The sequence below is a fragment of the Crinia signifera genome, chromosome 6, assembly GCF_055691185.1.
Source record: "Crinia signifera chromosome 6, ASM5569118v1, whole genome shotgun sequence".
In the NCBI taxonomy this organism is placed as follows: Eukaryota; Metazoa; Chordata; class Amphibia; order Anura; family Myobatrachidae; genus Crinia; species Crinia signifera.
The window spans coordinates 218,090,740-218,114,618 of NC_139222.1; the positions used below are offsets into that span (position 1 = coordinate 218,090,740).

Consider the following 23,879-nt stretch of genomic DNA (forward strand, 5'->3'; position numbering starts at 1 on the left):
CCTGCCTAAATTAAATGACTTATCAATCGCTGCGACCTCCCAAAAAATAGGCAAACACTATGTGACTTACCTACGATCTTTCCACGGAAACATCAACTGGATCACAGCAATGGCATTTTTGGACCCCCCTCCCTCTCCATTTGAAATGGCTTGGTTTTTTTTTTGCTTTTTCTTTCTTGATCTCTTATATTTTTTTTCTTTTCTTTTTGCGCTCTCTTTTCTCTCTCTTTTGTTTTGGGAAATTTTTTTCCTCTTTCCTCTCTTTTGTTTTGGGAATTTTTTTTCCTCTTACATTTTTTTTTGCCGAGCCCAACAATTGATGATCATTGAGAGGGGGATTTAGAAAAAGTATCACTTACCTTCTTCGGACCATCATTTGGGTGGTAACTGCCAATAAAAGAAAACATTGGCCCACCCAGCTCACCTACACATGACTGTCCTGTCTGCCTGTCTGTTCCAAGTGACTGTCTGGCTGTCAGGTTCCGCCGGATTCCGAGTGAGCAGCTTGTGATGTCATAGAGGGCAGATTGTGATGTCACACAAAGGGTCCTGCCACATGAATGCCTGTCCATCTGACTGTCTACTACTGCTGCTGAATGGGCTCAAAACAGGAAAGCCGTCATTGCACCTGATTGTGCAAGATTCCTCCTTCTCCTCTGCAGCAGCTAGCTGATTGATTTACTCAGCAGCAGTTCGTCAGGGACACAGGCATGCAGCAGCAAAGAGCGAGGAGACAGCTGGCTGCTGCTGCTTGCCTGTTGGTCGTCTGCCTAGTGGGTGTGTGTCTGTTGACGCGACGTCAACAGACGGGGCGGAGCACATGCAAATTTGGCCTCCTACCCAGCTGAGGCACCCTGCCCGCCCGCCGACGACCTAATCACAAAATCAGTTGGATGGCTACTCGTCCTCCGGTCCCTGTCCAGCACTTCAAGTCCTATTCACACCTGCCGTACAGCCAGGTATCTTTCAGACTGCAACGACATAGAAGTGATGTGTGTGTGTTAGATGTGTCCGTGGTGCTGATCTCTTCTGCACCAGTGTTGGTGGCCGAATTCCGGTTCGCGCGCTTTGCTGGGACCCCATTCGGGTTATCGCTTCTCGGCCTTTTGGCTAAGATCAAGTGTAGTATCTGTTCTTATCAGTTTAATATCTGATACGCCCCCTATCTGGGGGCCATATATTAAATGGATTTTTAGAACAGGGAGATGGAAGAAGAGCTTGCTCTGTCCACTCCACGCATTGACCTGGTATTGCAGTACTTCCAGGACCGGTGCACCTTCCTAATCTGTTATCCAAAAAAAGACTATTTCCATTCCTGGCACTTAATTTGGAGTATCAATTGTTTGTGCACCTTTGTACTAACTTTGTATTTAGAAATGCATGCATTTGCTGCTTCAAGGTTTAACCCTTGTGCATAAATACTTTGAAATCCTGCCTCCAGTGTATCATTTTGTGACTATTTCTTGACTCCTTGAATTGTACTTTCTGTAATCGAGGCAGTTAAATATTTTTACGTGACACTACACTTGATATCAGCATATGCGGCCTAGCCAAAAGACCGGAAGCCTGCCTAAATTAAATGACTTATCAATCGCTGCGACCTCCCAAAAAATAGGCAAACACTATGTGACTTACCTACGATCTTTCCACGGAAACATCAACTGGATCACAGCAATGGCATTTTTGGACCCCCCTCCCTCTCCATTTGAAATGGCTTGGTTTTTTTTTTGCTTTTTCTTTCTTGATCTCTTATATTTTTTTTCTTTTCTTTTTGCGCTCTCTTTTCTCTCTCTTTTGTTTTGGGAAATTTTTTTCCTCTTTCCTCTCTTTTGTTTTGGGAATTTTTTTTCCTCTTACATTTTTTTTTGCCGAGCCCAACAATTGATGATCATTGAGAGGGGGATTTAGAAAAAGTATCACTTACCTTCTTCGGACCATCATTTGGGTGGTAACTGCCAATAAAAGAAAACATTGGCCCACCCAGCTCACCTACACATGACTGTCCTGTCTGCCTGTCTGTTCCAAGTGACTGTCTGGCTGTCAGGTTCCGCCGGATTCCGAGTGAGCAGCTTGTGATGTCATAGAGGGCAGATTGTGATGTCACACAAAGGGTCCTGCCACATGAATGCCTGTCCATCTGACTGTCTACTACTGCTGCTGAATGGGCTCAAAACAGGAAAGCCGTCATTGCACCTGATTGTGCAAGATTCCTCCTTCTCCTCTGCAGCAGCTAGCTGATTGATTTACTCAGCAGCAGTTCGTCAGGGACACAGGCATGCAGCAGCAAAGAGCGAGGAGACAGCTGGCTGCTGCTGCTTGCCTGTTGGTCGTCTGCCTAGTGGGTGTGTGTCTGTTGACGCGACGTCAACAGACGGGGCGGAGCACATGCAAATTTGGCCTCCTACCCAGCTGAGGCACCCTGCCCGCCCGCCGACGACCTAATCACAAAATCAGTTGGATGGCTACTCGTCCTCCGGTCCCTGTCCAGCACTTCAAGTCCTATTCACACCTGCCGTACAGCCAGGTATCTTTCAGACTGCAACGACATAGAAGTGATGTGTGTGTGTTAGATGTGTCCGTGGTGCTGATCTCTTCTGCACCAGTGTTGGTGGCCGAATTCCGGTTCGCGCGCTTTGCTGGGACCCCATTCGGGTTATCGCTTCTCGGCCTTTTGGCTAAGATCAAGTGTAGTATCTGTTCTTATCAGTTTAATATCTGATACGCCCCCTATCTGGGGGCCATATATTAAATGGATTTTTAGAACAGGGAGATGGAAGAAGAGCTTGCTCTGTCCACTCCACGCATTGACCTGGTATTGCAGTACTTCCAGGACCGGTGCACCTTCCTAATCTGTTATCCAAAAACAGACTATTTCCATTCCTGGCACTTAATTTGGAGTATCAATTGTTTGTGCACCTTTGTACTAACTTTGTATTTAGAAATGCATGCATTTGCTGCTTCAAGGTTTAACCCTTGTGCATAAATACTTTGAAATCCTGCCTCCAGTGTATCATTTTGTGACTATTTCTTGACTCCTTGAATTGTACTTTCTGGAATCGAGGCAGTTAAATATTTTTACGTGACACTACACTTGATATCAGCATATGCGGCCTAGCCAAAAGACCGGAAGCCTGCCTAAATTAAATGACTTATCAATCGCTGCGACCTCCCAAAAAATAGGCAAACACTATGTGACTTACCTACGATCTTTCCACGGAAACATCAACTGGATCACAGCAATGGCATTTTTGGACCCCCCTCCCTCTCCATTTGAAATGGCTTGGTTTTTTTTTTGCTTTTTCTTTCTTGATCTCTTATATTTTTTTTCTTTTCTTTTTGCGCTCTCTTTTCTCTCTCTTTTGTTTTGGGAAATTTTTTTCCTCTTTCCTCTCTTTTGTTTTGGGAATTTTTTTTCCTCTTCCATTTTTTTTTGCCGAGCCCAACAATTGATGATCATTGAGAGGGGGATTTAGAAAAAGTATCACTTACCTTCTTCGGACCATCATTTGGGTGGTAACTGCCAATAAAAGAAAACATTGGCCCACCCAGCTCACCTACACATGACTGTCCTGTCTGCCTGTCTGTTCCAAGTGACTGTCTGGCTGTCAGGTTCCGCCGGATTCCGAGTGAGCAGCTTGTGATGTCATAGAGGGCAGATTGTGATGTCACACAAAGGGTCCTGCCACATGAATGCCTGTCCATCTGACTGTCTACTACTGCTGCTGAATGGGCTCAAAACAGGAAAGCCGTCATTGCACCTGATTGTGCAAGATTCCTCCTTCTCCTCTGCAGCAGCTAGCTGATTGATTTACTCAGCAGCAGTTCGTCAGGGACACAGGCATGCAGCAGCAAAGAGCGAGGAGACAGCTGGCTGCTGCTGCTTGCCTGTTGGTCGTCTGCCTAGTGGGTGTGTGTCTGTTGACGCGACGTCAACAGACGGGGCGGAGCACATGCAAATTTGGCCTCCTACCCAGCTGAGGCACCCTGCCCGCCCGCCGACGACCTAATCACAAAATCAGTTGGATGGCTACTCGTCCTCCGGTCCCTGTCCAGCACTTCAAGTCCTATTCACACCTGCCGTACAGCCAGGTATCTTTCAGACTGCAACGACATAGAAGTGATGTGTGTGTGTTAGATGTGTCCGTGGTGCTGATCTCTTCTGCACCAGTGTTGGTGGCCGAATTCCGGTTCGCGCGCTTTGCTGGGACCCCATTCGGGTTATCGCTTCTCGGCCTTTTGGCTAAGATCAAGTGTAGTATCTGTTCTTATCAGTTTAATATCTGATACGCCCCCTATCTGGGGGCCATATATTAAATGGATTTTTAGAACAGGGAGATGGAAGAAGAGCTTGCTCTGTCCACTCCACGCATTGACCTGGTATTGCAGTACTTCCAGGACCGGTGCACCTTCCTAATCTGTTATCCAAAAAAAGTCTATTTCCATTCCTGGCACTTAATTTGGAGTATCAATTGTTTGTGCACCTTTGTACTAACTTTGTATTTAGAAATGCATGCATTTGCTGCTTCAAGGTTTAACCCTTGTGCATAAATACTTTGAAATCCTGCCTCCAGTGTATCATTTTGTGACTATTTCTTGACTCCTTGAATTGTACTTTCTGGAATCGAGGCAGTTAAATATTTTTACGTGACACTACACTTGATATCAGCATATGCGGCCTAGCCAAAAGACCGGAAGCCTGCCTAAATTAAATGACTTATCAATCGCTGCGACCTCCCAAAAAATAGGCAAACACTATGTGACTTACCTACGATCTTTCCACGGAAACATCAACTGGATCACAGCAATGGCATTTTTGGACCCCCCTCCCTCTCCATTTGAAATGGCTTGGTTTTTTTTTTGCTTTTTCTTTCTTGATCTCTTATATTTTTTTTCTTTTCTTTTTGCGCTCTCTTTTCTCTCTCTTTTGTTTTTGGAAATTTTTTTCCTCTTTCCTCTCTTTTGTTTTGGGAATTTTTTTTCCTCTTCCATTTTTTTTTGCCGAGCCCAACAATTGATGATCATTGAGAGGGGGATTTAGAAAAAGTATCACTTACCTTCTTCGGACCATCATTTGGGTGGTAACTGCCAATAAAAGAAAACATTGGCCCACCCAGCTCACCTACACATGACTGTCCTGTCTGCCTGTCTGTTCCAAGTGACTGTCTGGCTGTCAGGTTCCGCCGGATTCCGAGTGAGCAGCTTGTGATGTCATAGAGGGCAGATTGTGATGTCACACAAAGGGTCCTGCCACATGAATGCCTGTCCATCTGACTGTCTACTACTGCTGCTGAATGGGCTCAAAACAGGAAAGCCGTCATTGCACCTGATTGTGCAAGATTCCTCCTTCTCCTCTGCAGCAGCTAGCTGATTGATTTACTCAGCAGCAGTTCGTCAGGGACACAGGCATGCAGCAGCAAAGAGCGAGGAGACAGCTGGCTGCTGCTGCTTGCCTGTTGGTCGTCTGCCTAGTGGGTGTGTGTCTGTTGACGCGACGTCAACAGACGGGGCGGAGCACATGCAAATTTGGCCTCCTACCCAGCTGAGGCACCCTGCCCGCCCGCCGACGACCTAATCACAAAATCAGTTGGATGGCTACTCGTCCTCCGGTCCCTGTCCAGCACTTCAAGTCCTATTCACACCTGCCGTACAGCCAGGTATCTTTCAGACTGCAACGACATAGAAGTGATGTGTGTGTGTTAGATGTGTCCGTGGTGCTGATCTCTTCTGCACCAGTGTTGGTGGCCGAATTCCGGTTCGCGCGCTTTGCTGGGACCCCATTCGGGTTATCGCTTCTCGGCCTTTTGGCTAAGATCAAGTGTAGTATCTGTTCTTATCAGTTTAATATCTGATACGCCCCCTATCTGGGGGCCATATATTAAATGGATTTTTAGAACAGGGAGATGGAAGAAGAGCTTGCTCTGTCCACTCCACGCATTGACCTGGTATTGCAGTACTTCCAGGACCGGTGCACCTTCCTAATCTGTTATCCAAAAAAAGACTATTTCCATTCCTGGCACTTAGGGGGAAATTTACTAAAGAAAATTTGTAAAAAAAATAGGTGTATTTGTATTTAGAAATACACTTATTTTTGACATTTACTATCCCGAAAATACGGCAATTCGTATTCGTACTGATGTGCTATCAATACGAATACGAATTGTCGTATTTTCGGGATAGTAAATGTCAAAAATAAGTGTATTTCTAAATACAAATACACCTATTTTTTTACAAATTTCCTTTAGTAAATTTTCCCCTTAATTTGGAGTATCAATTGTTTGTGCACCTTTGTACTAACTTTGTATTTAGAAATGCATGCATTTGCTGCTTCAAGGTTTAACCCTTGTGCATAAATACTTTGAAATCCTGCCTCCAGTGTATCATTTTGTGACTATTTCTTGACTCCTTGAATTGTACTTTCTGGAATCGAGGCAGTTAAATATTTTTACGTGACACTACACTTGATATCAGCATATGCGGCCTAGCCAAAAGACCGGAAGCCTGCCTAAATTAAATGACTTATCAATCGCTGCGACCTCCCAAAAAATAGGCAAACACTATGTGACTTACCTACGATCTTTCCACGGAAACATCAACTGGATCACAGCAATGGCATTTTTGGACCCCCCTCCCTCTCCATTTGAAATGGCTTGGTTTTTTTTTTGCTTTTTCTTTCTTGATCTCTTATATTTTTTTTCTTTTCTTTTTGCGCTCTCTTTTCTCTCTCTTTTGTTTTGGGAAATTTTTTTCCTCTTTCCTCTCTTTTGTTTTGGGAATTTTTTTTCCTCTTCCATTTTTTTTTTGCCGAGCCCAACAATTGATGATCATTGAGAGGGGGATTTAGAAAAAGTATCACTTACCTTCTTCGGACCATCATTTGGGTGGTAACTGCCAATAAAAGAAAACATTGGCCCACCCAGCTCACCTACACATGACTGTCCTGTCTGCCTGTCTGTTCCAAGTGACTGTCTGGCTGTCAGGTTCCGCCGGATTCCGAGTGAGCAGCTTGTGATGTCATAGAGGGCAGATTGTGATGTCACACAAAGGGTCCTGCCACATGAATGCCTGTCCATCTGACTGTCTACTACTGCTGCTGAATGGGCTCAAAACAGGAAAGCCGTCATTGCACCTGATTGTGCAAGATTCCTCCTTCTCCTCTGCAGCAGCTAGCTGATTGATTTACTCAGCAGCAGTTCGTCAGGGACACAGGCATGCAGCAGCAAAGAGCGAGGAGACAGCTGGCTGCTGCTGCTTGCCTGTTGGTCGTCTGCCTAGTGGGTGTGTGTCTGTTGACGCGACGTCAACAGACGGGGCGGAGCACATGCAAATTTGGCCTCCTACCCAGCTGAGGCACCCTGCCCGCCCGCCGACGACCTAATCACAAAATCAGTTGGATGGCTACTCGTCCTCCGGTCCCTGTCCAGCACTTCAAGTCCTATTCACACCTGCCGTACAGCCAGGTATCTTTCAGACTGCAACGACATAGAAGTGATGTGTGTGTGTTAGATGTGTCCGTGGTGCTGATCTCTTCTGCACCAGTGTTGGTGGCCGAATTCCGGTTCGCGCGCTTTGCTGGGACCCCATTCGGGTTATCGCTTCTCGGCCTTTTGGCTAAGATCAAGTGTAGTATCTGTTCTTATCAGTTTAATATCTGATACGCCCCCTATCTGGGGGCCATATATTAAATGGATTTTTAGAACAGGGAGATGGAAGAAGAGCTTGCTCTGTCCACTCCACGCATTGACCTGGTATTGCAGTACTTCCAGGACCGGTGCACCTTCCTAATCTGTTATCCAAAAAAAGACTATTTCCATTCCTGGCACTTAATTTGGAGTATCAATTGTTTGTGCACCTTTGTACTAACTTTGTATTTAGAAATGCATGCATTTGCTGCTTCAAGGTTTAACCCTTGTGCATAAATACTTTGAAATCCTGCCTCCAGTGTATCATTTTGTGACTATTTCTTGACTCCTTGAATTGTACTTTCTGGAATCGAGGCAGTTAAATATTTTTACGTGACACTACACTTGATATCAGCATATGCGGCCTAGCCAAAAGACCGGAAGCCTGCCTAAATTAAATGACTTATACAATCGCTGCGACCTCCCAAAAAATAGGCAAACACTATGTGACTTACCTACGATCTTTCCACGGAAACATCAACTGGATCACAGCAATGGCATTTTTGGACCCCCCTCCCTCTCCATTTGAAATGGCTTGGTTTTTTTTTTGCTTTTTCTTTCTTGATCTCTTATATTTTTTTTCTTTTCTTTTTGCGCTCTCTTTTCTCTCTCTTTTGTTTTGGGAAATTTTTTTCCTCTTTCCTCTCTTTTGTTTTGGGAATTTTTTTTCCTCTTCCATTTTTTTTTGCCGAGCCCAACAATTGATGATCATTGAGAGGGGGATTTAGAAAAAGTATCACTTACCTTCTTCGGACCATCATTTGGGTGGTAACTGCCAATAAAAGAAAACATTGGCCCACCCAGCTCACCTACACATGACTGTCCTGTCTGCCTGTCTGTTCCAAGTGACTGTCTGGCTGTCAGGTTCCGCCGGATTCCGAGTGAGCAGCTTGTGATGTCATAGAGGGCAGATTGTGATGTCACACAAAGGGTCCTGCCACATGAATGCCTGTCCATCTGACTGTCTACTACTGCTGCTGAATGGGGTCAAAACAGGAAAGCCGTCATTGCACCTGATTGTGCAAGATTCCTCCTTCTCCTCTGCAGCAGCTAGCTGATTGATTTACTCAGCAGCAGTTCGTCAGGGACACAGGCATGCAGCAGCAAAGAGCGAGGAGACAGCTGGCTGCTGCTGCTTGCCTGTTGGTCGTCTGCCTAGTGGGTGTGTGTCTGTTGACGCGACGTCAACAGACGGGGCGGAGCACATGCAAATTTGGCCTCCTACCCAGCTGAGGCACCCTGCCCGCCCGCCGACGACCTAATCACAAAATCAGTTGGATGGCTACTCATCCTCCGGTCCCTGTCCAGCACTTCAAGTCCTATTCACACCTGCCGTACAGCCAGGTATCTTTCAGACTGCAACGACATAGAAGTGATGTGTGTGTGTTAGATGTGTCCGTGGTGCTGATCTCTTCTGCACCAGTGTTGGTGGCCGAATTCCGGTTCGCGCGCTTTGCTGGGACCCCATTCGGGTTATCGCTTCTCGGCCTTTTGGCTAAGATCAAGTGTAGTATCTGTTCTTATCAGTTTAATATCTGATACGCCCCCTATCTGGGGGCCATATATTAAATGGATTTTTAGAACAGGGAGATGGAAGAAGAGCTTGCTCTGTCCACTCCACGCATTGACCTGGTATTGCAGTACTTCCAGGACCGGTGCACCTTCCTAATCTGTTATCCAAAAAAAGACTATTTCCATTCCTGGCACTTAATTTGGAGTATCAATTGTTTGTGCACCTTTGTACTAACTTTGTATTTAGAAATGCATGCATTTGCTGCTTCAAGGTTTAACCCTTGTGCATAAATACTTTGAAATCCTGCCTCCAGTGTATCATTTTGTGACTATTTCTTGACTCCTTGAATTGTACTTTCTGGAATCGAGGCAGTTAAATATTTTTACGTGACACTACACTTGATATCAGCATATGCGGCCTAGCCAAAAGACCGGAAGCCTGCCTAAATTAAATGACTTATCAATCGCTGCGACCTCCCAAAAAATAGGCAAACACTATGTGACTTACCTACGATCTTTCCACGGAAACATCAACTGGATCACAGCAATGGCATTTTTGGACCCCCCTCCCTCTCCATTTGAAATGGCTTGGTTTTTTTTTTGCTTTTTCTTTCTTGATCTCTTATATTTTTTTTCTTTTCTTTTTGCGCTCTCTTTTCTCTCTCTTTTGTTTTGGGAAATTTTTTTCCTCTTTCCTCTCTTTTGTTTTGGGAATTTTTTTTCCTCTTCCATTTTTTTTTGCCGAGCCCAACAATTGATGATCATTGAGAGGGGGATTTAGAAAAAGTATCACTTACCTTCTTCGGACCATCATTTGGGTGGTAACTGCCAATAAAAGAAAACATTGGCCCACCCAGCTCACCTACACATGACTGTCCTGTCTGCCTGTCTGTTCCAAGTGACTGTCTGGCTGTCAGGTTCCGCCGGATTCCGAGTGAGCAGCTTGTGATGTCATAGAGGGCAGATTGTGATGTCACACAAAGGGTCCTGCCACATGAATGCCTGTCCATCTGACTGTCTACTACTGCTGCTGAATGGGCTCAAAACAGGAAAGCCGTCATTGCACCTGATTGTGCAAGATTCCTCCTTCTCCTCTGCAGCAGCTAGCTGATTGATTTACTCAGCAGCAGTTCGTCAGGGACACAGGCATGCAGCAGCAAAGAGCGAGGAGACAGCTGGCTGCTGCTGCTTGCCTGTTGGTCGTCTGCCTAGTGGGTGTGTGTCTGTTGACGCGACGTCAACAGACGGGGCGGAGCACATGCAAATTTGGCCTCCTACCCAGCTGAGGCACCCTGCCCGCCCGCCGACGACCTAATCACAAAATCAGTTGGATGGCTACTCGTCCTCCGGTCCCTGTCCAGCACTTCAAGTCCTATTCACACCTGCCGTACAGCCAGGTATCTTTCAGACTGCAACGACATAGAAGTGATGTGTGTGTGTTAGATGTGTCCGTGGTGCTGATCTCTTCTGCACCAGTGTTGGTGGCCGAATTCCGGTTCGCGCGCTTTGCTGGGACCCCATTCGGGTTATCGCTTCTCGGCCTTTTGGCTAAGATCAAGTGTAGTATCTGTTCTTATCAGTTTAATATCTGATACGCCCCCTATCTGGGGGCCATATATTAAATGGATTTTTAGAACAGGGAGATGGAAGAAGAGCTTGCTCTGTCCACTCCACGCATTGACCTGGTATTGCAGTACTTCCAGGACCGGTGCACCTTCCTAATCTGTTATCCAAAAAAAGACTATTTCCATTCCTGGCACTTAATTTGGAGTATCAATTGTTTGTGCACCTTTGTACTAACTTTGTATTTAGAAATGCATGCATTTGCTGCTTCAAGGTTTAACCCTTGTGCATAAATACTTTGAAATCCTGCCTCCAGTGTATCATTTTGTGACTATTTCTTGACTCCTTGAATTGTACTTTCTGGAATCGAGGCAGTTAAATATTTTTACGTGACACTACACTTGATATCAGCATATGCGGCCTAGCCAAAAGACCGGAAGCCTGCCTAAATTAAATGACTTATCAATCGCTGCGACCTCCCAAAAAATAGGCAAACACTATGTGACTTACCTACGATCTTTCCACGGAAACATCAACTGGATCACAGCAATGGCATTTTTAGACCCCCCTCCCTCTCCATTTGAAATGGCTTGGTTTTTTTTTTGCTTTTTCTTTCTTGATCTCTTATATTTTTTTTCTTTTCTTTTTGCGCTCTCTTTTCTCTCTCTTTTGTTTTGGGAAATTTTTTTCCTCTTTCCTCTCTTTTGTTTTGGGAATTTTTTTTCCTCTTCCATTTTTTTTTGCCGAGCCCAACAATTGATGATCATTGAGAGGGGGATTTAGAAAAAGTATCACTTACCTTCTTCGGACCATCATTTGGGTGGTAACTGCCAATAAAAGAAAACATTGGCCCACCCAGCTCACCTACACATGACTGTCCTGTCTGCCTGTCTGTTCCAAGTGACTGTCTGGCTGTCAGGTTCCGCCGGATTCCGAGTGAGCAGCTTGTGATGTCATAGAGGGCAGATTGTGATGTCACACAAAGGGTCCTGCCACATGAATGCCTGTCCATCTGACTGTCTACTACTGCTGCTGAATGGGCTCAAAACAGGAAAGCCGTCATTGCACCTGATTGTGCAAGATTCCTCCTTCTCCTCTGCAGCAGCTAGCTGATTGATTTACTCAGCAGCAGTTCGTCAGGGACACAGGCATGCAGCAGCAAAGAGCGAGGAGACAGCTGGCTGCTGCTGCTTGCCTGTTGGTCGTCTGCCTAGTGGGTGTGTGTCTGTTGACGCGACGTCAACAGACGGGGCGGAGCACATGCAAATTTGGCCTCCTACCCAGCTGAGGCACCCTGCCCGCCCGCCGACGACCTAATCACAAAATCAGTTGGATGGCTACTCGTCCTCCGGTCCCTGTCCAGCACTTCAAGTCCTATTCACACCTGCCGTACAGCCAGGTATCTTTCAGACTGCAACGACATAGAAGTGATGTGTGTGTGTTAGATGTGTCCGTGGTGCTGATCTCTTCTGCACCAGTGTTGGTGGCCGAATTCCGGTTCGCGCGCTTTGCTGGGACCCCATTCGGGTTATCGCTTCTCGGCCTTTTGGCTAAGATCAAGTGTAGTATCTGTTCTTATCAGTTTAATATCTGATACGCCCCCTATCTGGGGGCCATATATTAAATGGATTTTTAGAACAGGGAGATGGAAGAAGAGCTTGCTCTGTCCACTCCACGCATTGACCTGGTATTGCAGTACTTCCAGGACCGGTGCACCTTCCTAATCTGTTATCCAAAAAAAGACTATTTCCATTCCTGGCACTTAATTTGGAGTATCAATTGTTTGTGCACCTTTGTACTAACTTTGTATTTAGAAATGCATGCATTTGCTGCTTCAAGGTTTAACCCTTGTGCATAAATACTTTGAAATCCTGCCTCCAGTGTATCATTTTGTGACTATTTCTTGACTCCTTGAATTGTACTTTCTGGAATCGAGGCAGTTAAATATTTTTACGTGACACTACACTTGATATCAGCATATGCGGCCTAGCCAAAAGACCGGAAGCCTGCCTAAATTAAATGACTTATCAATCGCTGCGACCTCCCAAAAAATAGGCAAACACTATGTGACTTACCTACGATCTTTCCACGGAAACATCAACTGGATCACAGCAATGGCATTTTTGGACCCCCCTCCCTCTCCATTTGAAATGGCTTGGTTTTTTTTTTGCTTTTTCTTTCTTGATCTCTTATATTTTTTTTCTTTTCTTTTTGCGCTCTCTTTTCTCTCTCTTTTGTTTTGGGAATTTTTTTTCCTCTTTCCTCTCTTTTGTTTTGGGAATTTTTTTTCCTCTTCCATTTTTTTTTGCCGAGCCCAACAATTGATGATCATTGAGAGGGGGATTTAGAAAAAGTATCACTTACCTTCTTCGGACCATCATTTGGGTGGTAACTGCCAATAAAAGAAAACATTGGCCCACCCAGCTCACCTACACATGACTGTCCTGTCTGCCTGTCTGTTCCAAGTGACTGTCTGGCTGTCAGGTTCCGCCGGATTCCGAGTGAGCAGCTTGTGATGTCATAGAGGGCAGATTGTGATGTCACACAAAGGGTCCTGCCACATGAATGCCTGTCCATCTGACTGTCTACTACTGCTGCTGAATGGGCTCAAAACAGGAAAGCCGTCATTGCACCTGATTGTGCAAGATTCCTCCTTCTCCTCTGCAGCAGCTAGCTGATTGATTTACTCAGCAGCAGTTCGTCAGGGACACAGGCATGCAGCAGCAAAGAGCGAGGAGACAGCTGGCTGCGGCTGCTTGCCTGTTGGTCGTCTGCCTAGTGGGTGTGTGTCTGTTGACGCGACGTCAACAGACGGGGCGGAGCACATGCAAATTTGGCCTCCTACCCAGCTGAGGCACCCTGCCCGCCCGCCGACGACCTAATCACAAAATCAGTTGGATGGCTACTCGTCCTCCGGTCCCTGTCCAGCACTTCAAGTCCTATTCACACCTGCCGTACAGCCAGGTATCTTTCAGACTGCAACGACATAGAAGTGATGTGTGTGTTTTAGATGTGTCCGTGGTGCTGATCTCTTCTGCACCAGTGTTGGTGGCCGAATTCCGGTTCGCGCGCTTTGCTGGGACCCCATTCGGGTTATCGCTTCTCGGCCTTTTGGCTAAGATCAAGTGTAGTATCTGTTCTTATCAGTTTAATATCTGATACGCCCCCTATCTGGGGGCCATATATTAAATGGATTTTTAGAACAGGGAGATGGAAGAAGAGCTTGCTCTGTCCACTCCACGCATTGACCTGGTATTGCAGTACTTCCAGGACCGGTGCACCTTCCTAATCTGTTATCCAAAAAAAGACTATTTCCATTCCTGGCACTTAATTTGGAGTATCAATTGTTTGTGCACCTTTGTACTAACTTTGTATTTAGAAATGCATGCATTTGCTGCTTCAAGGTTTAACCCTTGTGCATAAATACTTTGAAATCCTGCCTCCAGTGTATCATTTTGTGACTATTTCTTGACTCCTTGAATTGTACTTTCTGGAATCGAGGCAGTTAAATATTTTTACGTGACACTACACTTGATATCAGCATATGCGGCCTAGCCAAAAGACCGGAAGCCTGCCTAAATTAAATGACTTATCAATCGCTGCGACCTCCCAAAAAATAGGCAAACACTATGTGACTTACCTACGATCTTTCCACGGAAACATCAACTGGATCACAGCAATGGCATTTTTGGACCCCCCTCCCTCTCCATTTGAAATGGCTTGGTTTTTTTTTTGCTTTTTCTTTCTTGATCTCTTATATTTTTTTTCTTTTCTTTTTGCGCTCTCTTTTCTCTCTCTTTTGTTTTGGGAAATTTTTTTCCTCTTTCCTCTCTTTTGTTTTGGGAATTTTTTTTCCTCTTCCATTTTTTTTTGCCGAGCCCAACAATTGATGATCATTGAGAGGGGGATTTAGAAAAAGTATCACTTACCTTCTTCGGACCATCATTTGGGTGGTAACTGCCAATAAAAGAAAACATTGGCCCACCCAGCTCACCTACACATGACTGTCCTGTCTGCCTGTCTGTTCCAAGTGACTGTCTGGCTGTCAGGTTCCGCCGGATTCCGAGTGAGCAGCTTGTGATGTCATAGAGGGCAGATTGTGATGTCACACAAAGGGTCCTGCCACATGAATGCCTGTCCATCTGACTGTCTACTACTGCTGCTGAATGGGCTCAAAACAGGAAAGCCGTCATTGCACCTGATTGTGCAAGATTCCTCCTTCTCCTCTGCAGCAGCTAGCTGATTGATTTACTCAGCAGCAGTTCGTCAGGGACACAGGCATGCAGCAGCAAAGAGCGAGGAGACAGCTGGCTGCGGCTGCTTGCCTGTTGGTCGTCTGCCTAGTGGGTGTGTGTCTGTTGACGCGACGTCAACAGACGGGGCGGAGCACATGCAAATTTGGCCTCCTACCCAGCTGAGGCACCCTGCCCGCCCGCCGACGACCTAATCACAAAATCAGTTGGATGGCTACTCGTCCTCCGGTCCCTGTCCAGCACTTCAAGTCCTATTCACACCTGCCGTACAGCCAGGTATCTTTCAGACTGCAACGACATAGAAGTGATGTGTGTGTGTTAGATGTGTCCGTGGTGCTGATCTCTTCTGCACCAGTGTTGGTGGCCGAATTCCGGTTCGCGCGCTTTGCTGGGACCCCATTCGGGTTATCGCTTCTCGGCCTTTTGGCTAAGATCAAGTGTAGTATCTGTTCTTATCAGTTTAATATCTGATACGCCCCCTATCTGGGGGCCATATATTAAATGGATTTTTAGAACAGGGAGATGGAAGAAGAGCTTGCTCTGTCCACTCCACGCATTGACCTGGTATTGCAGTACTTCCAGGACCGGTGCACCTTCCTAATCTGTTATCCAAAAAAAGACTATTTCCATTCCTGGCACTTAATTTGGAGTATCAATTGTTTGTGCACCTTTGTACTAACTTTGTATTTAGAAATGCATGCATTTGCTGCTTCAAGGTTTAACCCTTGTGCATAAATACTTTGAAATCCTGCCTCCAGTGTATCATTTTGTGACTATTTCTTGACTCCTTGAATTGTACTTTCTGGAATCGAGGCAGTTAAATATTTTTACGTGACACTACACTTGATATCAGCATATGCGGCCTAGCCAAAAGACCGGAAGCCTGCCTAAATTAAATGACTTATCAATCGCTGCGACCTCCCAAAAAATAGGCAAACACTATGTGACTTACCTACGATCTTTCCACGGAAACATCAACTGGATCACAGCAATGGCATTTTTGGACCCCCCTCCCTCTCCATTTGAAATGGCTTGGTTTTTTTTTTGCTTTTTCTTTCTTGATCTCTTATATTTTTTTTCTTTTCTTTTTGCGCTCTCTTTTCTCTCTCTTTTGTTTTGGGAAATTTTTTTCCTCTTTCCTCTCTTTTGTTTTGGGAATTTTTTTTCCTCTTCCATTTTTTTTTGCCGAGCCCAACAATTGATGATCATTGAGAGGGGGATTTAGAAAAAGTATCACTTACCTTCTTCGGACCATCATTTGGGTGGTAACTGCCAATAAAAGAAAACATTGGCCCACCCAGCTCACCTACACATGACTGTCCTGTCTGCCTGTCTGTTCCAAGTGACTGTCTGGCTGTCAGGTTCCGCCGGATTCCGAGTGAGCAGCTTGTGATGTCATAGAGGGCAGATTGTGATGTCACACAAAGGGTCCTGCCACATGAATGCCTGTCCATCTGACTGTCTACTACTGCTGCTGAATGGGCTCAAAACAGGAAAGCCGTCATTGCACCTGATTGTGCAAGATTCCTCCTTCTCCTCTGCAGCAGCTAGCTGATTGATTTACTCAGCAGCAGTTCGTCAGGGACACAGGCATGCAGCAGCAAAGAGCGAGGAGACAGCTGGCTGCTGCTGCTTGCCTGTTGGTCGTCTGCCTAGTGGGTGTGTGTCTGTTGACGCGACGTCAACAGACGGGGCGGAGCACATGCAAATTTGGCCTCCTACCCAGCTGAGGCACCCTGCCCGCCCGCCGACGACCTAATCACAAAATCAGTTGGATGGCTACTCGTCCTCCGGTCCCTGTCCAGCACTTCAAGTCCTATTCACACCTGCCGTACAGCCAGGTATCTTTCAGACTGCAACGACATAGAAGTGATGTGTGTGTGTTAGATGTGTCCGTGGTGCTGATCTCTTCTGCACCAGTGTTGGTGGCCGAATTCCGGTTCGCGCGCTTTGCTGGGACCCCATTCGGGTTATCGCTTCTCGGCCTTTTGGCTAAGATCAAGTGTAGTATCTGTTCTTATCAGTTTAATATCTGATACGCCCCCTATCTGGGGGCCATATATTAAATGGATTTTTAGAACAGGGAGATGGAAGAAGAGCTTGCTCTGTCCACTCCACGCATTGACCTGGTATTGCAGTACTTCCAGGACCGGTGCACCTTCCTAATCTGTTATCCAAAAAAAGACTATTTCCATTCCTGGCACTTAATTTGGAGTATCAATTGTTTGTGCACCTTTGTACTAACTTTGTATTTAGAAATGCATGCATTTGCTGCTTCAAGGTTTAACCCTTGTGCATAAATACTTTGAAATCCTGCCTCCAGTGTATCATTTTGTGACTATTTCTTGACTCCTTGAATTGTACTTTCTGGAATCGAGGCAGTTAAATATTTTTACGTGACACTACACTTGATATCAGCATATGCGGCCTAGCCAAAAGACCGGAAGCCTGCCTAAATTAAATGACTTATCAATCGCTGCGACCTCCCAAAAAATAGGCAAACACTATGTGACTTACCTACGATCTTTCCACGGAAACATCAACTGGATCACAGCAATGGCATTTTTGGACCCCCCTCCCTCTCCATTTGAAATGGCTTGGTTTTTTTTTTGCTTTTTCTTTCTTGATCTCTTATATTTTTTTTCTTTTCTTTTTGCGCTCTCTTTTCTCTCTCTTTTGTTTTGGGAAATTTTTTTCCTCTTTCCTCTCTTTTGTTTTGGGAATTTTTTTTCCTCTTCCATTTTTTTTTGCCGAGCCCAACAATTGATGATCATTGAGAGGGGGATTTAGAAAAAGTATCACTTACCTTCTTCGGACCATCATTTGGGTGGTAACTGCCAATAAAAGAAAACATTGGCCCACCCAGCTCACCTACACATGACTGTCCTGTCTGCCTGTCTGTTCCAAGTGACTGTCTGGCTGTCAGGTTCCGCCGGATTCCGAGTGAGCAGCTTGTGATGTCATAGAGGGCAGATTGTGATGTCACACAAAGGGTCCTGCCACATGAATGCCTGTCCATCTGACTGTCTACTACTGCTGCTGAATGGGCTCAAAACAGGAAAGCCGTCATTGCACCTGATTGTGCAAGATTCCTCCTTCTCCTCTGCAGCAGCTAGCTGATTGATTTACTCAGCAGCAGTTCGTCAGGGACACAGGCATGCAGCAGCAAAGAGCGAGGAGACAGCTGGCTGCGGCTGCTTGCCTGTTGGTCGTCTGCCTAGTGGGTGTGTGTCTGTTGACGCGACGTCAACAGACGGGGCGGAGCACATGCAAATTTGGCCTCCTACCCAGCTGAGGCACCCTGCCCGCCCGCCGACGACCTAATCACAAAATCAGTTGGATGGCTACTCGTCCTCCGGTCCCTGTCCAGCACTTCAAGTCCTATTCACACCTGCCGTACAGCCAGGTATCTTTCAGACTGCAACGACATAGAAGTGATGTGTGTGTGTTAGATGTGTCCGTGGTGCTGATCTCTTCTGCACCAGTGTTGGTGGCCGAATTCCGGTTCGCGCGCTTTGCTGGGACCCCATTCGGGTTATCGCTTCTCGGCCTTTTGGCTAAGATCAAGTGTAGTATCTGTTCTTATCAGTTTAATATCTGATACGCCCCCTATCTGGGGGCCATATATTAAATGGATTTTTAGAACAGGGAGATGGAAGAAGAGCTTGCTCTGTCCACTCCACGCATTGACCTGGTATTGCAGTACTTCCAGGACCGGTGCACCTTCCTAATCTGTTATCCAAAAAAAGACTATTTCCATTCCTGGCACTTAATTTGGAGTATCAATTGTTTGTGCACCTTTGTACTAACTTTGTATTTAGAAATGCATGCATTTGCTGCTTCAAGGTTTAACCCTTGTGCATAAATACTTTGAAATCCTGCCTCCAGTGTATCATTTTGTGACTATTTCTTGACTCCTTGAATTGTACTTTCTGGAATCGAGGCAGTTAAATATTTTTACGTGACACTACACTTGATATCAGCATATGCGGCCTAGCCAAAAGACCGGAAGCCTGCCTAAATTAAATGACTTATCAATCGCTGCGACCTCCCAAAAAATAGGCAAACACTATGTGACTTACCTACGATCTTTCCACGGAAACATCAACTGGATCACAGCAATGGCATTTTTGGACCCCCCTCCCTCTCCATTTGAAATGGCTTGGTTTTTTTTTTGCTTTTTCTTTCTTGATCTCTTATATTTTTTTTCTTTTCTTTTTGCGCTCTCTTTTCTCTCTCTTTTGTTTTGGGAAATTTTTTTCCTCTTTCCTCTCTTTTGTTTTGGGAATTTTTTTTCCTCTTCCATTTTTTTTTGCCGAGCCCAACAATTGATGATCATTGAGAGGGGGATTTAGAAAAAGTATCACTTACCTTCTTCGGACCATCATTTGGGTGGTAACTGCCAATAAAAGAAAACATTGGCCCACCCAGCTCACCTACACATGACTGTCCTGTCTGCCTGTCTGTTCCAAGTGACTGTCTGGCTGTCAGGTTCCGCCGGATTCCGAGTGAGCAGCTTGTGATGTCATAGAGGGCAGATTGTGATGTCACACAAAGGGTCCTGCCACATGAATGCCTGTCCATCTGACTGTCTACTACTGCTGCTGAATGGGCTCAAAACAGGAAAGCCGTCATTGCACCTGATTGTGCAAGATTCCTCCTTCTCCTCTGCAGCAGCTAGCTGATTGATTTACTCAGCAGCAGTTCGTCAGGGACACAGGCATGCAGCAGCAAAGAGCGAGGAGACAGCTGGCTGCTGCTGCTTGCCTGTTGGTCGTCTGCCTAGTGGGTGTGTGTCTGTTGACGCGACGTCAACAGACGGGGCGGAGCACATGCAAATTTGGCCTCCTACCCAGCTGAGGCACCCTGCCCGCCCGCCGACGACCTAACCACAAAATCAGTTGGATGGCTACTCGTCCTCCGGTCCCTGTCCAGCACTTCAAGTCCTATTCACACCTGCCGTACAGCCAGGTATCTTTCAGACTGCAACGACATAGAAGTGATGTGTGTGTGTTAGATGTGTCCGTGGTGCTGATCTCTTCTGCACCAGTGTTGGTGGCCGAATTCCGGTTCGCGCGCTTTGCTGGGACCCCATTCGGGTTATCGCTTCTCGGCCTTTTGGCTAAGATCAAGTGTAGTATCTGTTCTTATCAGTTTAATATCTGATACGCCCCCTATCTGGGGGCCATATATTAAATGGATTTTTAGAACAGGGAGATGGAAGAAGAGCTTGCTCTGTCCACTCCACGCATTGACCTGGTATTGCAGTACTTCCAGGACCGGTGCACCTTCCTAATCTGTTATCCAAAAAAAGACTATTTCCATTCCTGGCACTTAATTTGGAGTATCAATTGTTTGTGCACCTTTGTACTAACTTTGTATTTAGAAATGCATGCATTTGCTGCTTCAAGGTTTAACCCTTGTGCATAAATACTTTGAAATCCTGCCTCCAGTGTATCATTTTGTGACTATTTCTTGACTCCTTGAATTGTACTTTCTGGAATCGAGGCAGTTAAATATTTTTACGTGACACTACACTTGATATCAGCATATGCGGCCTAGCCAAAAGACCGGAAGCCTGCCTAAATTAAATGACTTATCAATCGCTGCGACCTCCCAAAAAATAGGCAAACACTATGTGACTTACCTACGATCTTTCCACGGAAACATCAACTGGATCACAGCAATGGCATTTTTGGACCCCCCTCCCTCTCCATTTGAAATGGCTTGGTTTTTTTTTTGCTTTTTCTTTCTTGATCTCTTATATTTTTTTTCTTTTCTTTTTGCGCTCTCTTTTCTCTCTCTTTTGTTTTGGGAAATTTTTTTCCTCTTTCCTCTCTTTTGTTTTGGGAATTTTTTTTCCTCTTCCATTTTTTTTTGCCGAGCCCAACAATTGATGATCATTGAGAGGGGGATTTAGAAAAAGTATCACTTACCTTCTTCGGACCATCATTTGGGTGGTAACTGCCAATAAAAGAAAACATTGGCCCACCCAGCTCACCTACACATGACTGTCCTGTCTGCCTGTCTGTTCCAAGTGACTGTCTGGCTGTCAGGTTCCGCCGGATTCCGAGTGAGCAGCTTGTGATGTCATAGAGGGCAGATTGTGATGTCACACAAAGGGTCCTGCCACATGAATGCCTGTCCATCTGACTGTCTACTACTGCTGCTGAATGGGCTCAAAACAGGAAAGCCGTCATTGCACCTGATTGTGCAAGATTCCTCCTTCTCCTCTGCAGCAGCTAGCTGATTGATTTACTCAGCAGCAGTTCGTCAGGGACACAGGCATGCAGCAGCAAAGAGCGAGGAGACAGCTGGCTGCGGCTGCTTGCCTGTTGGTCGTCTGCCTAGTGGGTGTGTGTCTGTTGACGCGACGTCAACAGACGGGGCGGAGCACATGCAAATTTGGCCTCCTACCCAGCTGAGGCACCCTGCCCGCCCGCCGACGACCTAATCACAAAATCAGTTGGATGGCTACTCGTCCTCCGGTCCCTGTCCAGCACTTCAAGTCCTATTCACACCTGCCGTACAGCCAGGTATCTTTCAGACTGCAACGACATAGAAGTGATGTGTGTGTGTTAGATGTGTCCGTGGTGCTGATCTCTTCTGCACCAGTGTTGGTGGCCGAATTCCGGTTCGCGCGCTTTGCTGGGACCCCATTCGGGTTATCGCTTCTCGGCCTTTTGGCTAAGATCAAGTGTAGTATCTGTTCTTATCAGTTTAATATCTGATACGCCCCCTATCTGGGGGCCATATATTAAATGGATTTTTAGAACAGGGAGATGGAAGAAGAGCTTGCTCTGTCCACTCCACGCATTGACCTGGTATTGCAGTACTTCCAGGACCGGTGCACCTTCCTAATCTGTTATCCAAAAAAAGACTATTTCCATTCCTGGCACTTAATTTGGAGTATCAATTGTTTGTGCACCTTTGTACTAACTTTGTATTTAGAAATGCATGCATTTGCTGCTTCAAGGTTTAACCCTTGTGCATAAATACTTTGAAATCCTGCCTCCAGTGTATCATTTTGTGACTATTTCTTGACTCCTTGAATTGTACTTTCTGGAATCGAGGCAGTTAAATATTTTTACGTGACACTACACTTGATATCAGCATATGCGGCCTAGCCAAAAGACCGGAAGCCTGCCTAAATTAAATGACTTATCAATCGCTGCGACCTCCCAAAAAATAGGCAAACACTATGTGACTTACCTACGATCTTTCCACGGAAACATCAACTGGATCACAGCAATGGCATTTTTGGACCCCCCTCCCTCTCCATTTGAAATGGCTTGGTTTTTTTTTTGCTTTTTCTTTCTTGATCTCTTATATTTTTTTTCTTTTCTTTTTGCGCTCTCTTTTCTCTCTCTTTTGTTTTGGGAAATTTTTTTCCTCTTTCCTCTCTTTTGTTTTGGGAATTTTTTTTCCTCTTCCATTTTTTTTTGCCGAGCCCAACAATTGATGATCATTGAGAGGGGGATTTAGAAAAAGTATCACTTACCTTCTTCGGACCATCATTTGGGTGGTAACTGCCAATAAAAGAAAACATTGGCCCACCCAGCTCACCTACACATGACTGTCCTGTCTGCCTGTCTGTTCCAAGTGACTGTCTGGCTGTCAGGTTCCGCCGGATTCCGAGTGAGCAGCTTGTGATGTCATAGAGGGCAGATTGTGATGTCACACAAAGGGTCCTGCCACATGAATGCCTGTCCATCTGACTGTCTACTACTGCTGCTGAATGGGCTCAAAACAGGAAAGCCGTCATTGCACCTGATTGTGCAAGATTCCTCCTTCTCCTCTGCAGCAGCTAGCTGATTGATTTACTCAGCAGCAGTTCGTCAGGGACACAGGCATGCAGCAGCAAAGAGCGAGGAGACAGCTGGCTGCTGCTGCTTGCCTGTTGGTCGTCTGCCTAGTGGGTGTGTGTCTGTTGACGCGACGTCAACAGACGGGGCGGAGCACATGCAAATTTGGCCTCCTACCCAGCTGAGGCACCCTGCCCGCCCGCCGACGACCTAATCACAAAATCAGTTGGATGGCTACTCGTCCTCCGGTCCCTGTCCAGCACTTCAAGTCCTATTCACACCTGCCGTACAGCCAGGTATCTTTCAGACTGCAACGACATAGAAGTGATGTGTGTGTGTTAGATGTGTCCGTGGTGCTGATCTCTTCTGCACCAGTGTTGGTGGCCGAATTCCGGTTCGCGCGCTTTGCTGGGACCCCATTCGGGTTATCGCTTCTCGGCCTTTTGGCTAAGATCAAGTGTAGTATCTGTTCTTATCAGTTTAATATCTGATACGCCCCCTATCTGGGGGCCATATATTAAATGGATTTTTAGAACAGGGAGATGAAAGAAGAGCTTGCTCTGTCCACTCCACGCATTGACCTGGTATTGCAGTACTTCCAGGACCGGTGCACCTTCCTAATCTGTTATCCAAAAAAAGACTATTTCCATTCCTGGCACTTAATTTGGAGTATCAATTGTTTGTGCACCTTTGTACTAACTTTGTATTTAGAAATGCATGCATTTGCTGCTTCAAGGTTTAACCCTTGTGCATAAATACTTTGAAATCCTGCCTCCAGTGTATCATTTTGTGACTATTTCTTGACTCCTTGAATTGTACTTTCTGGAATCGAGGCAGTTAAATATTTTTACGTGACACTACACTTGATATCAGCATATGCGGCCTAGCCAAAAGACCGGAAGCCTGCCTAAATTAAATGACTTATCAATCGCTGCGACCTCCCAAAAAATAGGCAAACACTATGTGACTTACCTACGATCTTTCCACGGAAACATCAACTGGATCACAGCAATGGCATTTTTGGACCCCCCTCCCTCTCCATTTGAAATGGCTTGGTTTTTTTTTTG

General features: G+C 45.7%; 15 non-coding genes across 15 annotated transcripts; all 15 read left to right on the forward strand.

Moving 5' to 3' along the window:
* Positions 1-1,090: 1,090 nt before the first annotated feature.
* On the forward strand, positions 1,091-1,281 carry LOC146012333 (U2 spliceosomal RNA). Its single transcript, XR_014445501.1, has one exon. It is a non-coding gene; the product is annotated as a U2 spliceosomal RNA (small nuclear RNA).
* A 1,374-nt stretch (positions 1,282-2,655) lies between these two features.
* LOC146012334 (U2 spliceosomal RNA) lies at positions 2,656-2,846 on the forward strand. The gene has a single exon (XR_014445502.1). It is a non-coding gene; the product is annotated as a U2 spliceosomal RNA (small nuclear RNA).
* A 1,374-nt stretch (positions 2,847-4,220) lies between these two features.
* LOC146012335 (U2 spliceosomal RNA) lies at positions 4,221-4,411 on the forward strand. Its single transcript, XR_014445503.1, has one exon. It is a non-coding gene; the product is annotated as a U2 spliceosomal RNA (small nuclear RNA).
* A 1,374-nt stretch (positions 4,412-5,785) lies between these two features.
* Positions 5,786-5,976, forward strand: LOC146012336 (U2 spliceosomal RNA). Its single transcript, XR_014445504.1, has one exon. It is a non-coding gene; the product is annotated as a U2 spliceosomal RNA (small nuclear RNA).
* A 1,612-nt stretch (positions 5,977-7,588) lies between these two features.
* LOC146012337 (U2 spliceosomal RNA) lies at positions 7,589-7,779 on the forward strand. The gene has a single exon (XR_014445505.1). It is a non-coding gene; the product is annotated as a U2 spliceosomal RNA (small nuclear RNA).
* Positions 7,780-9,154: 1,375 nt separating this feature from the next.
* On the forward strand, positions 9,155-9,345 carry LOC146012338 (U2 spliceosomal RNA). The gene has a single exon (XR_014445506.1). It is a non-coding gene; the product is annotated as a U2 spliceosomal RNA (small nuclear RNA).
* Positions 9,346-10,719: 1,374 nt separating this feature from the next.
* Positions 10,720-10,910, forward strand: LOC146012339 (U2 spliceosomal RNA). Its single transcript, XR_014445507.1, has one exon. It is a non-coding gene; the product is annotated as a U2 spliceosomal RNA (small nuclear RNA).
* Positions 10,911-12,284: 1,374 nt separating this feature from the next.
* Positions 12,285-12,475, forward strand: LOC146012340 (U2 spliceosomal RNA). Its single transcript, XR_014445508.1, has one exon. It is a non-coding gene; the product is annotated as a U2 spliceosomal RNA (small nuclear RNA).
* Positions 12,476-13,849: 1,374 nt separating this feature from the next.
* LOC146012342 (U2 spliceosomal RNA) lies at positions 13,850-14,040 on the forward strand. Its single transcript, XR_014445510.1, has one exon. It is a non-coding gene; the product is annotated as a U2 spliceosomal RNA (small nuclear RNA).
* Positions 14,041-15,414: 1,374 nt separating this feature from the next.
* Positions 15,415-15,605, forward strand: LOC146012343 (U2 spliceosomal RNA). The gene has a single exon (XR_014445511.1). It is a non-coding gene; the product is annotated as a U2 spliceosomal RNA (small nuclear RNA).
* Positions 15,606-16,979: 1,374 nt separating this feature from the next.
* LOC146012344 (U2 spliceosomal RNA) lies at positions 16,980-17,170 on the forward strand. Its single transcript, XR_014445512.1, has one exon. It is a non-coding gene; the product is annotated as a U2 spliceosomal RNA (small nuclear RNA).
* A 1,374-nt stretch (positions 17,171-18,544) lies between these two features.
* On the forward strand, positions 18,545-18,735 carry LOC146012345 (U2 spliceosomal RNA). The gene has a single exon (XR_014445513.1). It is a non-coding gene; the product is annotated as a U2 spliceosomal RNA (small nuclear RNA).
* A 1,374-nt stretch (positions 18,736-20,109) lies between these two features.
* LOC146012346 (U2 spliceosomal RNA) lies at positions 20,110-20,300 on the forward strand. The gene has a single exon (XR_014445514.1). It is a non-coding gene; the product is annotated as a U2 spliceosomal RNA (small nuclear RNA).
* Positions 20,301-21,674: 1,374 nt separating this feature from the next.
* LOC146012347 (U2 spliceosomal RNA) lies at positions 21,675-21,865 on the forward strand. Its single transcript, XR_014445515.1, has one exon. It is a non-coding gene; the product is annotated as a U2 spliceosomal RNA (small nuclear RNA).
* A 1,374-nt stretch (positions 21,866-23,239) lies between these two features.
* LOC146011936 (U2 spliceosomal RNA) lies at positions 23,240-23,430 on the forward strand. Its single transcript, XR_014445115.1, has one exon. It is a non-coding gene; the product is annotated as a U2 spliceosomal RNA (small nuclear RNA).
* The last annotated feature ends 449 nt before the right edge of the window (positions 23,431-23,879 follow it).